This window comes from Anolis sagrei, chromosome X (genome assembly GCF_037176765.1).
Source record: "Anolis sagrei isolate rAnoSag1 chromosome X, rAnoSag1.mat, whole genome shotgun sequence".
Taxonomy (NCBI): Eukaryota; Metazoa; Chordata; class Lepidosauria; order Squamata; family Dactyloidae; genus Anolis; species Anolis sagrei.
Window position 1 is genome coordinate 95507708 of NC_090034.1, and position 18449 is coordinate 95526156.

Here is an 18449-nt window from a genome sequence, read left to right on the forward strand (position 1 = left end):
TTTAGGGAGAAAAATATTGGACAGAGCCTGTAGCAAAATCTGGGGGTTTTTTTCTGCTCAGCCCTTCCCTTGTCACACACAGTCTGGCCCAATACCCAACAGTGGGTTTTCCTTTCTGTTGCCACATAATTAAGTTTGTAAATAAATTAATTGCTTGAGCTGCCATTGATGAATTTGCTCCTTCTCAATCCCTCTAGGTCACTGTTTCTCAACCTTCACAATGCCACTACCCCTTAATACAATTCCTCATGTTGTGGTGACCCTCAACCATAAAATTATTTTAGTTGCTACTGATATGAATCATAATGCAAATATCTGATATGCAGGATGTATATTCATATGCAGGCTGAGAGGAGATATGATAGCCATGTATAAATATGTGAGGGGAAGCCACAGGGAGGAGGGAGCAAGCTTGTTTTCTGCTTCCCTGGAGACTAGGAGGCAGAACAATGGCTTCAAACTACAAGAAAGGAGATTCCATCTGAACATGAGGAAGCACTTCCTGACTGTGAGAGCCGTTCAGCAGTGGAACTCTCTGCCCCGGAGTGTGGTAGAGGCTCCTTCCTTGGAAGCTTTTAAACAGAGGCTGGGTGGCCATCTGTCAGGGGTGATTTGAATGCAATATTCCTGCTTCTTGGCAGGGGGTTGGACTGGATGGCCCATGAGGTCTCTCCCAATTCTTTGATTCTATGATTCTATGATTCACTGGAAACAAATTTGGCACAAATACCTGACACATCCAAATTTGAATACTGGAGGGCTTGAAGGGGGGGGGGATTGATTTCGTCATTTAGGAGTTGTTGTTGCTGGGATTTATAGTTCATCTACAATCAAAGACCATTCTGAATGCCACCAATGATGGAATTGAACTAAACTTGGCATGCAGTACTCCCATGATGAACAGAAAATACTTGAAGGGTTTGGTGAACATTGACCTTAAGTTTTGGAATTTTAGTTCACCTACATCCAGAGAGCAGTGTAGACTCAAAAAATGGTGGATCTGGACCAAACTTGGCACACATACTCAATATGCCCAAAAGTGAACACTGGTGTAGTTTGGGGAAAATATACCTTAACATTTGGGAGTTGTAGTTGCTGGGATTTATAGTTCACCTGCAATCAAAGAGCATTCTGAATCCCACCAATGATAGAATTGGGCCAAACTTCCCACACAGAACCCTCAAGACCACTCCGACCCCCTCTTCATGATCCCCCCAGAGCTCCCAACTCCCAGGTTGAGAAACGCTGCTCTAGGCAGAGATGGACAACTGAGGAAGAGCATACCTTCCAACGTTTCACAGATGCAAACTAGAACACATGTGGCCAAACAGCATCAAGTTGTGGTTATAATGGCAAAAGTGATTAATGAGGAACAACACCCAAACAAGAAGATCCTGTTGCAGTTTGCTTTTGTCTGAGCCTACAGAGAAGAGCAAGATTTTAAGCAGACTTTTAAACAGAGGCTGAATTGCCATTTGTTGGGAATGCTTTGACTATGTGTTCCTTGGGATTGGACTGGATGGCCAATGGGGTCTCTTCCAACTCTATGATTCTAAGATTCTGTTCCTCCTATCTCTTCCACTGCTGTGCTAATTGAGGGCAAGCTTTGCACTTTGAACACAACTTGCAGCAGTTGGAGTAAGCTAGGGACAAAGGGGGAAAGTGGGAAGAAGAGAAAGAAACTGGAACTTTTGAAAAGTGAATGGGAACATAGGATGGCAGAGGAGTCATGGGGAGTGTAATTGCCAAACTGGAGCAGTTGGGGTGTTTTCTGTTTCTTCCAAGACTGGGGATGGAGATATTGCCTCTGGGTCTCCTTGCATACTGTTATTGGGACTACTTGGAGTGAACATGTTCCCTATTTCTATATTCCTCTTCCACCCCTTACCTTCTTTAATCTCTCATTCTCCTTGCTTCGTTGCTTGGCTCTAGGGGCTTTCAATGGCAGCATACTACAAACATACCTAATTCTGATTGATCCCTGTCTGCAATTAGCACATTTCTTTTTGACTCTCTCCTAGCCTGAATACCACATTCATTTTGCATAGTTAGTAGTCTGGGACATGGGGACAGCCGGAGAAGGATGAGATATCTTGAGACTATAGAGACAAAGTGGTACTGTGAGTTCAACAGGACAGGCTCAGCTTGGTAGCCAACACACAGAGAAATTCAGTGCCTGGTGATTAGTCAGTGGATGGAGATAGTTTTCATCTGATGTGTAAACTGGTTCTTTTTTCTAGGCCTCCCAAAAACACTGGGGACTGCTAGGAGGCTTCTGCGACCATATAAGTGGGGATCAAGTTTACAAGATACCTACAGGCTGACCTGTCCCTTTCCTGGCTTTTGGGGATCATATTTCTATTGTGCCAAATGGGTTATTTAAGCCATATTTGTCTCTGTGTATGTAATTGTGGCAAGTTCTTGCTGGTATGGGGATACCAAACCACCTTGTTTGTCTCCTGAGGAAACTGTATAATAACCAAGTACCAACAGTAAGAACAGACCACAGAACAACAGACTGGTTCAAGGTTGGGAAAGGAGCATGACAGGGCTGTACACTCTCACCCGACCTTTTCAACTTGCATGCAGAACACATCATGCAAAGTGCTGGGCTTGACAACTCTAAGGCTGGAATTCAAATTGCTGGAAGAAACATTAACAACCTTCGATATGCAGATGAGACCACTTTGATGGCTGAAAGTGAGGAGCTGAGGAGCCTTCTAACCACGGTGAAAGAAGAAAGTGCAAAAGCTGGGTTGCAGTTAAACATTAAAAAAAAAAAGAAGATTATGGCAACCGGACTGATTGATAACTGGCAAATAGAGGGAGAAAAGGTGGAGGCAGTGACAGACTTTGCATTTCTAGGCTCAAAGATTACTGCAGACACAGTAAATCAGGAAATCAGGAAACATTTCCTTCTTGGGAGGAGAGCAATGACCAATCTTGATAAAATAGTGAAGAGTGGAGACATCACACTGGTAACAAAGATCTGCATAGTAAAATCAATGGTATTCCCCGTAGTAACCTACGGATGTGAGAGATGGACCATAAGGAAGGCTGAGCAAAGGAAGATAGACGCTTTTGAATTGTGGGTTGGAGGAAAATTCTGAGAGTGTCTTGGACCACAAGAAGACCCAACCAGTCCATACTTCAGAAAATAAAGCCCGGCTGCTCACTGGAGGGAAGGATATTAGAGGCATTGATGAAGTACTTTGGCCACATAATGAGAAGACAGGAAAGCGTGGAGAAGATAATGATGCTGGGGAAAATGGAAGGAAAAGGGATAACATCTATCCAAGGGCAAGATAGATGGATGTTATCCTTGAAGTGACTGGCTTGATTTTGAAGGAGCCAGGAGTAGCCATGGCCAATAGGGAGCATGGGCTGGTCCATGAGGTCACGTTGAGTCAGAAGTGACTGAACGAATAAACAACAACAAGTAATTACAACTGAAGTCTTGATCTGCATAACTCTGATTTGCCCCCCTTTCCCCCAGGACAATGCAGCAATAAGTAGTAGCCGCCTGGGCTTCTCATGAAAAAATGCTGCCAAACTAATATCTTTTTTAAACCAGGTCATTAGTTTAATAGATGATGGGAATGCCATGGATGTCATTTATCTGAATTTCAGCAAAACCACTGATAAGATCCCTCATAATACTCTGATTACCAAACTGATTAATGTGAAATAGATGAGAATGCTGTCACATGGATCCATAATGGGTTGGAAAACCGTGCTCAAAGAGTCACCACCAATGGCTGCACTTCAAACTAGAATGAGGTCTTGAGTGGAGTGCCTCAGCGTTGTATTCTAGGGTCATTACTCTTCAATTTCTCCATCAATGAGTTAGATGATGGGGCAGAAGGAATTCTTTTCAACGTTTGCACATGACTCAGAACCAGAGGGAGGGATAATACACAGGAAGATAGGAACTGAATTCAAAAGGATCTCATTAAACTAGAAAACTGAGCAGAAATTAATAAAATAACATTCAATACAGGCAAATGCAAAAGTCTATATTTAGGCCACAAAACCAAAATACGCAAGTGTGGGATAGGAAATGCATGGCTCAACAATACAACATGCAAAAAGGACCTTGGAATTGTTGTTAATTATAAGTTGAACATGAGCAAGAAGCGTGATCTCCCAGCAAAAAAGATGAACATTATTTTAGCTTGCATTAATTAATAGAAACATGGTTTCTAAGCTAAGGGAAATAACAGTCCCCCTATATGTTCTGTTGAAGGCTTTATGGCCGGAATCACAGGAGTGTTGTGTGGTTTCCAGGTTATATGGAAACACTGATATAGGGGGACTGGAGTGTTGTATAGTTTTTGGGCTGTATGGCCATTCTAGCAGCGTTTCTTCTTGACATTTTGCCTGCATCTGTGACTGGCACAATCAGAGGATCCTCTGATGCTGGTTACAGATGCAGGCAAAATGTCAGGAGAAAATGCTGCTAAAAATGGCCATACATCCCGGAAATTACACAACACTCCAGTCCCCCTATATCAGTTTTTCTTCACCTGGGGGTCGGCTGAGGGGGATTCCAGAGGGGTCGCCAAAGACCAACAGAAAACACATATTTCTGATGGTCTTTTAACAGAAAAAGTTGACGATCACTCCACCTGTCCTTCTCTTCCTTTTTGGAAACAGACCGCAAACCCTCCACCAAAAGCCCTCCTCCTGCTGTGATTGGTCAGCCTCTCAGCTGGCCTCTCAGCCAAGGGGAGGGCTATTTCTGAGACTTCAAGCAGGGAGGGGAGAACACTGTCAATTCCTCCCAAAATCACTGTCAATTCCTCCTAAATTCCTCTAGTATTTTCTGTTGGTCATGGGGGTTCTGTCTGGGAAGTTTGGCCCAATTCTATTGTTGCTGGGTTTCAGGATGCTCTTTGATTGTAGCTGAACTATAAATCTCAGCAACTACAACTTCCAAATGTCAAGGTCTATTTTCCTCAAACTCCACGAGTGTTCAAGTTTCGTCCTGATCCATCATTGTTTGAGTCCACAGTGCTCTCTGGATGTAGGTGAACTACAACTCCAAAAACTCAAGGTCAATGTCTACCAAACCATTCCAGTATTTACTGTTGGTCATGGGAGTTATGTGTGCCAAGTTTGGTTCAGTTCCGTTATTGGTGGCATTCAGAATGTTCTTTGATTGTAGGTGAACTAGAAATGCCAGCAACTACAACTCAGTATTCAAATATGTGCATATCGGGTAGTTCTGCCAAATTTCATCCAGTGAATGAAAATACATCCTGCATATCAGATATTTACATTACCTTTCATAACAGTAGCAAAATTACAGTTATGAAGTAGCAACAAAAATAATGTTATGGTTGGGGGTCACCACAACATGAGGAACTGTATTAAGAGGTCGTGGCATTAGGAAGGTTGAGAACCACTGCCCTATATGATATGATGGTCAGTCTCATCTGGAGTACTGCTTTCATTTCTGGGTGCTTCAGTTTAAGAAGGATGTAGACAAGTTGGAGCCAGCTTGGGCAACAAGAATGATAAGATGCATGGGTGAGAATATAGGTTAGTGTGAAAATAGACCCGACTTCTTGTTCTAACTGTAGTTTAAGGTGGACAGAATGGAAGGCATGACTGAGACCCATTTTCTCTCTGAAGCAATGAGCTTTGGCTGCCCTTGAGGGCAGACCTGGGATCTGGGGCAGGTGGTAGGACACCGAACTCTCCTTCCAGCTCTTCCAATGTCTTCCATCTCCTGTGCCTTTTCTTTTGCCTACCTGCCCTGTCTCTGTTTTCCAGCAATTAGTTTCTGAAGTGAACTTGCTGCCTGATGGTTTACACTATGTGAGATTTCATTTCTGAGTTGGTACTAAAGGCCCTCCGAGGTTTCCTGACATCAGCGTTGCCTTTCCTGAAATTGCATTTGCTGTTCCAGCTACGCTGGGATATTTCATTTCCTTTGTTCACCTTGTCAGACTCGGTTTGGAGCCTCCCCCATGAGCTAACATGCCTGCCAGATTGACTCTTTCAGCCTCTTCCCAGCCCAAAAAAGAGGGCCAGGAGCAGCAAGAACAGAGGCAGGGCAAACTAGAAAGCCATGCCTTCAAGAGGGGAACTATTAGAGGAGAACAAATAAGGGCATAGGCTCCCAGTAAGAAATTCTACCCCTATGGATTTTTCCTTCAGTCCTCCAATTTCTCTCCTTGCAGTCAATGAAACACTGAAAATCATTTACACTTAGAACTAGTCTATTTCCTATGTTCAGATACCCTTGCCCTCTCTGACAACTCCTTTGTTTGGATACTTACACTGTATTTATAAACCTGATGCCTTCATATGATCCAGTTTGCCAGGGACAGTCTTGATTAATCCTCTACTGTCCAATCACTTTACCTGTTTTTTTTTTAAATGTCCCAGTTTTTTATCATTTCCACTTTTCCCTTTTTCTCAGCCTACTAATGTGGATGTTTTGTTTAGATTTATGTTATTCTTGAATTTGGTCTGATTACTATTAGTTTTCCCCCTCGATGGACTGTCACTTCATCGTGGTGAGAGGGCTTGCGTGTTCCAATGAACCTGAGGGCACAACGACTGGAGTCGTTCACTCCCAGGAGTGGCTGTGGGGGAGGCTCCAGACCAAGCACAGTCCAAAAACCGAAATACCTCAATGATGGAGGATAACATGGTACATATTACAATGGCTGTGAAGGCAGAAGAAGGCTGCAACAGATTGAGAAGCCACGATCATCGTGTTAACTATGCCACCAGTTGAAACATCACTCTGAATACTGTGTGTTGATCAGCTGTGCACTGACCTCCACACATTTAAAAAACCCACGCATAGGTGTCTTCCAAGAAAAATAAAAACAAACTCTGACATAGACACTGAGAACTGGGAAGCCCTGGCTCTTGAGCGCTCCAGCTGGAGATCAGCTGTGACCAGCAGTGCTAGAATTTGAAGAGGCCTGAATGGAGGGCAAAAGAGACAAACGTGCCAAGAGGAAGGTATGTCATGCCAACCCCAACTGGGACTGCCTTCCACCTAGAAACCAATGCCCTCACTACAGGAGAACATGCAGATCAAGAATAAGGCTCCACATTCACCTACGTACCCACCATCAATACACCGATCTTGGAAGACAGTCCTACTCGGACAACAAGGGATCGCCTAAGTAAGTAAGTACTAGTAGTTTAACTAATTGATGTCAGGTTTAATTTTCTGATATTAGGTCTTAATTTGATGTTAGGATTTAATGTTACTTTTATATGTTGTGGTTTTTTCTGGGATTTTAGGTAAGTATTGTATGTTTATGTAAGCATTGAATGCTTGCCATTGTTATGTTGGAATCTCCTCAAAGGTCTGATTTGTAATCCGGCCTTTGGGGAGATAGGCTGGAATACAAATAAAGCTTTAATATTATTTATTATTACTTCCAAGATGACAAACTTAGCTGAAACAAAAGCAGTTGGATCTAGGCTGTACAAATCAATGGATACCCCAATGCATACATCAGAAGAGCTACAAGACCAAGAACAAGCCACATGAGTAAAGACAAAGATCTACCCAGAGGAAAAGTGTTCTTGCCATACATCTAGGGAACCACTGACCGTATTGGGAAGCTGATGAAGAAACACAACCTACAAACTATCTACAGACCCACTAAGAAAATCTAACAAATCTAAGAAAATCTAACAAATGCTATGTTCAGCAAAGGACAAGAGGGATCCTCTGACCTCTGCAGGAGTCTATCATATACCATGCAGCTGTAGATAAGTCTACATAGGGACCAACAAACGCAGCAGCATTGCCCAAACATGCATCGAGGGACATGAAAGCCACTGCAGACTAATTCCATCTGAGAAGTCAGTTATACCAGAGCACCTGATGAACCAACCTGGACATGACATATTATTTGAGAACACAGAAATACTGGACCACTCTAACAACCACCATGTCAGACTACACAGCCACTGAAACCCACAAGCGTGTGGACAATTTCAACAAAAAGGAGGAAACCATGAAAATGAACAAAATCTGGCTACCAGTATTAAAAGAACTCTAGAATCAGGACAGTAAATAAAGAACAACACTCAGAAAACAGGGGAAATCCTGACAAAAAACAATAAAGGCCAGCTAACACCTCCTGACAAAGGATTCCCCCAGGCAGGAAGCAACCAGGCTTTGAAGCTACAAAGCCATTCAATTCTAATTAAGGTAGCCAATTGCAACATTCACATGCACCTCAAGCAGAAAAGTGTTCATTCTCCCACCCTGGACATTCCACAGATATATAAATCCCACTTGCCTAGTTTCCAACAGATCTCACAACCTCTGAGGATGCCTGCCATAGATATGGGTGAAACATCAGGAGAGAATGCTTCTGGAACATGGCCATAAAGCCCAGAAAACTCACAGTTTGATCTCATTTAACTCTGAAGTGGGAAGGGAATGAAAGGGGTCAAAATCTTGCTCTTTCCAAGTGGTTCAACCAACAGCAACCAGCTACAATCTCTCCCAGTTTTACTATTCTGCTTCATTAATACGTTCTACCATCTTAATCATAGTTTTATGTTGCTTGGGCACACTGGTTTTCACCTCTGAAATGTTGTAGATTTGCTGCCAAGTCCCAAATGTAATCAGCGGGATTGTTCCTAAATCAGCACTCTAAATACTCTGTTATTTTTTTCTTGGATCTTTCAGGAGTGCCGTATAAACAGCATAAACTTAGTTGTGTATGCCTGTAAGATGGTGTTACAGTCACTTCCAACTCTCAGGAGTTTGTGATTCTATAACTTTTGTAGTAAATTGACATTTTCCACCACTGGCTTGGATCTGGTCTTTAAATGCAGGATAATAAATAATAAATAAAATAATAAAAACTTTCTTTCTAGACTGCCCTCTCTCCCCGGAAGGACTCAGGGCGGTTTACACATTAAAAACATTCAATGCCTCCAAATGGGCACAAACACATCAAAACAGTACAGAATAATGGATAGTAACAACAGAAAACTTACAACAAAGGAATTAAGCATAAAAATAAAATAAAACCAGGAATAATCCATAAAAACATAAAAACTAAAACATACTGTAAATAAACATTGCCATGTACACCCTAAAAGTAAATTGAGACATTATATTAAAAATATCTGACAACTGTCCTTCATTTTAGATGTATCATAACAGCCATATAACAACACATTGGTTAGTCAGCATTTAAAGTGTCCTAGTCCTCCTCCTCTAAAGCACAAAGGTAAGTTTTTAGAAATTTCTTAAAGGAGAGGAGGGTGGGGGCCATTTTTATTTCTTTAGGGAGGGAGTTCCAGAGACAGGGAGCAATCACAGAGAAGGCCCCCTCTCTCATTCCCACCAACTGAACTTGTGACGGGGTGGGACTGAGAGGAGGGCCTTCTCTGTAGACCGCAGTGCACGTGATGGTCTATACAGCTAGATGCAATTAGACAAATAGCCTGGACGCAAACCATTTAGGGCTTTATAGGTAATGACCAGCACTTTGTATTTAGCCCAGATGGGCAACCAGTGGAGCTGTCACAACATGGGAGTCATCCTCTCACGATATGGCGCTCCGGTTACCAATTGAGCTGCCAATTTCTGTACTAATTGCAGCTTCCAAACTATCTTCAAGGGCAACTCCACATAGAGAGTGCTGCAGTAGTCCAAGCAGGATGTGACTAAGGCATGGACTACCATGTGAAGTCTGGCGTTTCAAGGTATGGGTGCAGCTAGCACACAAGTTTTAGCTGTGCAAAGATGCTCCTGGCCACCACCGACACCTGGGATTCCAGGGTCAACAATGAGTCCAGGATGACCCCCAGACTGAAAAACTATGTCTTCAGGGGGAGTGCAACCCCATCCAATACAGGTTGAAATCCCACACCCTGATCCACCTTACGACTGACCAGGAGTACCTCTGTCTTGACTGGATTTAGTTTTAGCTTGTTGGCCCTCATTCAGTCCATTACTGATGTCATGGTTCATCCTTGACATTTGGTGGAAAGGAGTAACAGAGTTGGGTGTTGTCTGCATATATTTGGCACTGAACTCCAAAACTCTGGATGATCTCACCCAGCAGTTTCCAATTCATGGGAAAGGCCTTTGAGATAAGGATTGGGAGAGAGAAGAAGGAAAGGTGAGGATGAAGCAATGGGTCACTGTGATTTCTCCTTTGCATAAATCACATTGGTAGGGTTGCAAATCTGAAAACTGATCACCAGTTTTACCTTTCATCATAATGTAGAAGAGGGTGCTGTTTGTTAAGTAATATGTGACAAGCACACTCATCTTCATGGCCTTGAAAGGTATTGGAACCACCTCTATTTTTCATTCTAGTAGCCCTAGGAATACATATACTTCCCAAGGTCACACATGCCTCATTCCTCCTTCTCGCTGCTCCCACACCATTCTGTGCAGGGCCCCTCCCCTGTCTCTTCTAAGCTCTCTCTTTATTACTTTTCTATCTCTTTAGTCTCCCATCTGTCACAAATCTACAAATTTCCCTCAGCACAGATCTCTGTGTCTCTCTTTCCCAATGTGAATGTTCTCTTCTCCCCCACTTTTTGACATTTTGCAATAGAAGATCATGGCAAGAAAGCCAAGCATACAGCTTTAGGCGTCTTTTTATAAAGCAAATAAAACACCACTGGATTGCAAATTAAAACAAACCCAGGATCGCCACACTGCACATTGTTCCATTCCATTAGAAGCTGTATTAAGTATCAATGAGCATAGTCAATTGGATCCGAAGGGAAAGCGGTGAAGGTGTTTTGCTTCTTGTTAGGTTTATTCAGGTGGAATTGCTGAAGGGTGAGCATAGTGATAGCCTAGGTCTTTGACTATGGGAGAAGATGTATCTACATGGGGGATAATAATAATTATGATGAGAAGCAACTGGAAAAGCTGACACAATATAAGAATTTAAAGATAGAACTGCAAAGACTCTGGCACAAGCCAGTCAAGTTGGTCCCAGTGATGATCAGCACAATGGGTGCAGTGCCTAAAAACCTTGGCCTGCACTTAAATACAATCAGCACTGACAAAATTACCATCTGTCAGCTGCAAAAGGCCATCCTACTCTGATCTGCACACATTATTCGCCGATACATCACACAGTCGTAGACACTTGGGAAGTGTCCAACATGTGATCAAATACAAAAGCCAGCATAGTGATCTTGTTTGCTGTGTTCTTCTCTTGCTATGTATCTAATAATAATAAAAATAATAATAATAATAATATACTTTATTTATATTCTGCCCTTCTCCCCTATGGGACTCAGAGCAGATTACAGCATTTACAGCAGACACAGGCAAACATTTAAAGTCTTACAGTCAAATATAATGAGATACACAGGCTTCTCCTTTTTCATTTCCGGCTTCTGGAGGTGGTGCTCAGTTCTGGCGGAGATATTTATTCATTTATTTACAGCATTTACATTCTGTCCTTCTCAGCCCGAAGGGAACTCAGGGTGGATCACAGAACACATACATGGCAAACATTCAATGTCGTTAGACAGACAGGACAGACAATAGAGAGAGGTATTATGTTGTCATTTTTTCCAACTTTGGCGTCCTGGAGGTTGTGCTTGATTTTGGACACAGGGGGGTGCTGTTGCTGCATCCTCTATGATGAAGAGCCCTTGATCACAGACTTCCTCCTTCCTTTGATCACTGGCATTTTCTGGTATTTCTGTTTTTTTAATATATATATATTATTAAGTTTTTCAGATACAATAAAAGAGGGGGAACATTTAGTTTGTATAGAAAAGTAGGAAAGTAATAAGGCCAGTAGAAGAAAAAGGAAAGGGGGGGGGGGGAGAACCCACACCCGAAACTTGGGGTTTGGGTTTGGGTAGGGGGTTTAGTTCGACTTCCAATCTTCTTCGCCTCGGATTTAATCTTCTTTAGTCATTAGATTGCTCTTGATTGTTTGGCAAGCTTCTTTACATAGCCTCTCCTAAGAGCATTTCGTATTTCTTTAATGGTGCCGTAAAATACCTCCCCACTTAAGAGGTGTCTAATTTCTCTACCCCCAGCTCACAGCTGTTTTTGAACTGCATAGGTAGACAGTAAGCTGTGCTGTGGGTTGTGTGCTCACCCCGACCCAGGCTTCGAACTACCAACCTTTTGATTGGTGCGATCTATTGCTGCTGGTGATCAGCCCATTACGCAAAGTAAGCATTTGCAGTATAGTTGATTTTGCCCAGGGGCGCTCTTGAGGTGCTCTTGGGGGAAAATAGACCTTGACATATGCGAGTTGTAGTTACTGGGATGTATAGTTCACCTACAATCAAAGAGCATTCTGAACTCCACCAATGATGGAATTGAACCAAATATGGCACACAGAACTCCCACGATGAACAGAAAATATATATCAGTGATTGGTTGGGGAAGTGGGGGGGGGGGGGCGCCAAAATACTGTTTTGCTTAACATTGAAAATTACCTAGGGCCACCTCTGCTGGTGATTAACCAGTTGTGTTACAGCCTGGCTGTTTTTCACAATTTTCAAGCCAAAGAGCCTGCGTTGTTACCTCCTGGTCAGCAAGACTATCTGGAGCATCCTTTTGCCTTTTCCTGCCAAAGCAGTACCTTTTTATCTACTCACATTTGCATGTTTTCAAACCGCTAGGTTGCTAAGTTGACAGAAGCTAGGGCTAATAGCAGGAGCTTACCTCATCCCTTGGATTCAAACTGCCGACCTTTAGGTCAGCAGTTCAGCAGAACAAGGGTTTTATCCATTGTGGCATCGCGGCCCCAAAAAGTGGGCATCAGCCATGCAATTGAGAAATGTCCACCTTTGAATCAAATATTCATTTATGCCACACATTTCTAGCATTGCAGGAAAGTTAGAATTAAATTGAACACACAGAAATCCACTTCAGGTATCCAAAAAAAGTGGCGGACAAAGATATCAAGGAGCTGCAAACATAGTTGATAGGAAGAGTTCTCAATGTGAATGGTTTTTCTATGTCTTGCTGTCTCTAATGCTAGAAAGGAACATTTCATATAAGAGGAAGAATTTGTTGTTGGGACCAGTGTCCTCATTTTGCCCTTCCCATAGCGACATGACTGTGAATACACACCAAAGTCATTGGACATGTTTTTTCCTGAATATCAGGATTCAGTTCAAGGTTATAGAAGCCATTGATGGGGAATTCAGATGCACACTAGAGACTTCTCAAAATTCCTCCTTAGCATTACATTTTGCAGTGGAAGGAAGATTCTGTGTGGGATGGCTTCTTCACTTCCTTTGAGCAATCATATTCACATCCTCCAAGCCACCCCGCTCCTTAAAACACCCCATTCTGCTTTGATATTGCAAGGTGATAAGTGGTTGGGTTGCTTTGTAATACAAAAAGGAACTGCCTGATAGATCCCCGATCAAAGCGCCTCCCACTCGGCTAGGGCACATAAACGATTCTGGGTTTTTGGGGCTATTTTTGGTGCCATCGACATATGCTAGCACTGGCACATGTGACAATGCCCAGAGCATAGAAAAAGCTTCAGGTTAGAGCATGAGGAAACTCGCCTTCTTGGTGTCAGAGTCTATGATTTGTGGGCGGCTCGCACTTATTTTGGGCTGCCAAGGGATGAGTCTTTATTTATCACTGTCATCTGAGATCATCACACATTTACGGGCATTTCCTCAAAATGATTACATGGGTTGGACTGAATTATCTCTTATTTTGAAGAGGGAAGCTTGGCAATCATAGTGATCTGTCATACGAAAGTAGATAAGTGCTGACTTTGGGGCTCACAAGCGTAGAAATCTTCGGTCCTAATTCAACAGAACGAGGGAGTCGTGTATCGAAGTTTTGCACAAATAAGGAACTGGGATTGAGAAGAAGCTTCTGCAATATCGTATACCATATCTATGTTCTGTGACAGAATGTGATCTCTCTCTGAAAATTTCATTTTAGGGTTTCTTGGCATGGCTGAAAATACCTCCAGCACTTAGCAGACAGGTAGGCAGACAGATCTTTTGTATTTCAACTTTATATCCTAACTTTATCTCTCAAAATGGGACATAATAAAAGGTTTTTCTCTACCCTGATCCTCGCCTGGGAGAGGAATTTGGCTGCTTGTAAACAATTGTGGATGCCATTGTTGTTGTTGTTGTTGTTGTTGTTGTTGTTGTTGATGTTTCTGCTGCTGCTGTTATCCCGCGTTTGTGTCTCAAGATAACTAACCACAATTAAAAAAAAGTGAGCTGTTGTAGGTTTTCCGGGCTGTGTGGCCCTGTTCCTGAAGAATTTTCTCCTTACGTTTCGTGTGCATCTATGGCAGGTATCCTCAGAGGTTGTGAGGTCTGTTGGAAACCAGGAAAATAGGGTTTATATAACTCTGGAATGTGGAGGCTGTGAGAAAGAACTCTTGTCTGTTTGTGGTAGGCGTGTGAATGTTTCAACTGGCCACCTTGATTGGCATTTAATGGCCTAGCAGTTTCAAGGTTTGGCTGATTGCTGCCTGGGGGAATCCTTTGTTGGGAGGCAATTAGCTGGCCTTGATTGTTTCTTGTCTGGGGTTCCCCTGTTTTTGAGTAATGCTCTTTACATACTGTTATGATTTTAAGGTTTTTAAAATACTGGTAGTCAGATTTAGTTCATTTTCATGGTTTCCTCCTTTCTGCTGTAATTGTCCACATGCTTGTGGATTTCAGTGGCTTCTCTGTGTAGTCTTGACATGGTGGTTGTTAGAGTGGTCCAGCATTTCTGTGTTCTCAAATAATATGCCATGTCCAGGTTGGTTCATCAGGTGCTCTGCTATGCCAGACTTCTCTTGCTGAATCAGTCTGCAGTGCCTTTCCATGTTCCTTTTTTAAAAAATACATCTTTTTATTTAGATATGTGCTCTTAGAGTAGAGCGTGATAAGAAAGTCTAAAATTTATTTTATTACATACAATAAAATGACATGGAAAATGGATTTACATCGAAAGAGGGAGAACAATGGTTTTGACAGAAAGAGTGAAGTTAAAGTGGGGACAAAGTGGGGACAAAGAAAGGGGATGATTGGGGTAGGGGAAGGGGGGGAGGATAGTAGGAAAAAGCAAAGTGACCAAGGAATTGGACACTAATGGGAGGAAGCACTTCCAGGATTTCCAGGTCAAAATTTATCCTTCTCTCTCTTTTTTAAAGAATTCCTTAATCTTTATCATTCCTGTCTTAAGAACTCTGGTCTTGATTATATTTGTTACTGCTTATTCAAATTGTGTCATTCTTAGAATACATATTTCCTTATTTTCTTTTTCAACATAGTCTAGTACTTTGTCCCAATTTGTTTCTCTAGATTTAATTCTATTATGTGACAGCCTTTGCGTTAATAGATCCATGTTCATTATATCTAAAGTTTTTTCTAGCCATTGCTCTGTTGAGGGTGTTTCATTTTTCTTCCACTATTGCGCCAATTTAATTCTTGCTGCTGTAGCTAAAAAAAAGAAGAGTTTATTTGTGTTTTCATCTGTGCCTTTCCATGTTCCTTGATTCATGTCTGGGCAATGCTGCATTTGGTGGTCCCTCTGTAGACTTGTCCACAGCTGCATGGTATATGGTAGACTTCTGCAAAGGTGAGAGAATCCCTCTTGTAATTTGCTGTATATAGCATTGGTTGGATTTTCTTAATGGGTCTGTAAATAGTTTGTAGGTTGTGTTTCCTCATCAGCTTCCCTATGCGGTCAGTGGTTCCCTTGATGTATGGGAAGAACACTTTTCCTCTGGGTGGATCTTGTCTTGACTCTCGTGGCTTGTTCTCAGTCTTGTAGCTCTTCTGATGTCTGTAGTGGAGTCTCCATTGGCCTGTAAAACCCAGTTTAGGTGGTTCAGTTCACCTTGGAGGAGGTAGGGTTCACAGATTCTTTTTTCCACGGTCTGCCAGGGCTTTAATTATGCTTCTTTTTTTACTTGGGTGATGGTTGGATTTTTAATGTAGGTATCTATCTCTGTGTGTAGGTTTCCTGTAAACTATGTAGCCCAATTGCTGATTGGGTTTGCGGATGACTAAGATATCTAAAAATTGCAGTTTTTCTTCATTTTCTTTTTCCAGGGTGAATTGGATGGGTGGATGCTGCTAAAAGAAACATAGCTAAGAAATATACAAAGTAATAATAATAACTTTATTTATATCCTGCCACCATCTCTCAAAAGGGACTCGGGGCAGTTTACAGAGCAGCACATAATAGTGCCACATAAATATATAAAATACATCAGCATTTATAAACATCAAAACATCCAAAACATGTGTGTGTGTCTCCTAGGTGTGAACAATTTCCAGTGTCTTACTATCTGCAATGCTAGAATTTGAGGACCTAAGACACTGGAAATTGTTCACACCTAGAATTTGAGGACCTAAAGCAACATTTCATTTAGGAGAGAAGGTTTTGTTTTTGTTTTTTTTACCGGAGGAGGCAATGCCTTCATAGAATCATAGAGTTTGAAGAGACCTCATTGGTCATAAAGTCCAACTCCCTGCCAAAAAGCAGGAAAATCACATTCTACACTCGGCATGGGTATTCAGCAGCAGAGTAGCCAAGCACAAGGGCAGATGTCGTCACTGTGTCTGGTTGTGATCCCCAGGGACATGAGAAAAGCTTCCCTGCAGGATCATGGCTGGAACACCCCTGTGACCGGAACACATCTGGTTATCCTGTGGGTGTCTTTGTAGACAGTTGATATTCTCACACTAGAAGCGACTTGCAGCATGAATTAACTAATAACACTATTAACTCTCTCTGTGTGTGTGTACGTATATATATACGCACACACATACACACACACACTGTCATTATTATAGCAGTTATAAAGCTATAGCAGTTATAAAGCAGTTGCTCTACTCCGAACTCAAGAATGGAAAACGGAATGTTGGTGGACAGGAAAAGAGATTTAAAGATGGGCTCAAAGCCAACCTTAAAACTCTGGCATAGACGCCGAGAACTGGGAAGCCCTGGCCCTTGACCACTCCAGCTGGAGGTCAGCTGTGACCAGCAGTGCTGCAGAATTTGAGGAGGCACGAATGTAGGGCAAAAGGGAGAAGCGTGCCAAGAGGAAGGCGTGTCAAGCCAACCCCGACCGAGACCGCCTTCCACCTGGAAACCAATGCCCTCACTGCGGAAGAAGATACAGAGCAAGAATAGGGCTCCACAGCCACATACGGACCCACAAGAATATTGGAAGACAATCATCCTCAGAAAACGAAGGATCACCTAAGTAAGTAAGCATTACTATATATATTATATGTGTGTATACATATATGTGTGTATGCATATGTATGTGTGTCTACATGTATGCACACTAATGTATATATACATTTATACACACACATATATGTAATAACAGTGATATGTGTGTGTGTGTGTGTTATTAGTTAATTTAATTTAATTAATGCCATTTAATTAATGCCATCGAAATATTCCAGAGAGAGAGGCAAAGTGTGGCCTGCAAGTCGCATCTGATACTCATGATTTTTTAAGCAAAATCATTTTGTCCCTTATTTTGGTAACTGCAGCCAAGGACTGACGGGAGAATTCGTGTCTTTAAACTGCCCATCTTGAGAAAGTAGCTTCCCAAATACAGTGATCTATAGTGTGCCAGCATTGTTGCCAAAAGCTGCCCCACAAAACCCCAGAATTAAGTCCTGGGTATAAAAATGAGAGAGGCTGGCATTGAGGACAATACACACAGATTGAGCAGTGCCTTTGCAAAGAAATAGGAAGCCCAAATGGTCTGGTGGGCAAACAGAAGATTGGAGGAGAGCATTCAGCTTTTGTGAGAGCAGAATGCTCTCCCTCCCTCCTTCCCTTGTTTCTTGTGTTGTTTTGCCACTCCTGGAACCCCCTCTTTCTCACTCAACTGAGAACAGAAGAAATCCAAGAGGCCAAAGGCCAGCATGGCATAAAACACAGAATACCCAGAGGGTTGTTCTATCTCTCCCTCTTTGAAGAAGAAAGGGATTTGGGAGCTGAGACGCATACTCTCTTCCAAGTGTCTGCTGATTAATGGGAAGATAAAATAACTACCAAATCCTTGATGTGCCTCAGCGAAGGAGTTTCTCAGCTGGAGCCCAAGGCAATGTGTCATGGGTGCTCTATACGTTGGGAACGGGGAAACTTGGTTTCTGAGAAGTGAAGGGAAGATACACACTATAAGTACACTGTGGGTCGCAGTCCCACTTTGAGGAAAGGGTCCATTAAAAATGATGCAAGTGGAACCACAGGATTCTTTTGAATACTCATCCCATCCAACAGCAAGGCACCTGGAAAATGGATGCCTTGGCAGATCCAAGCAAAAGAAAACAAACCGTGCAAGTATGACTCAAGTTCCAACTTATTATGAGAATGTGCCAGCTCATTGACTACAGCATTTGGAGTCTCTATGTTCATGTGTATATGGTTCAGCTGTTTTAACCAGTTTTAATCTGTTGATTTTTTTCCCCCTAGGAGAGTTAGCTTTTTAAATTGGTGGACT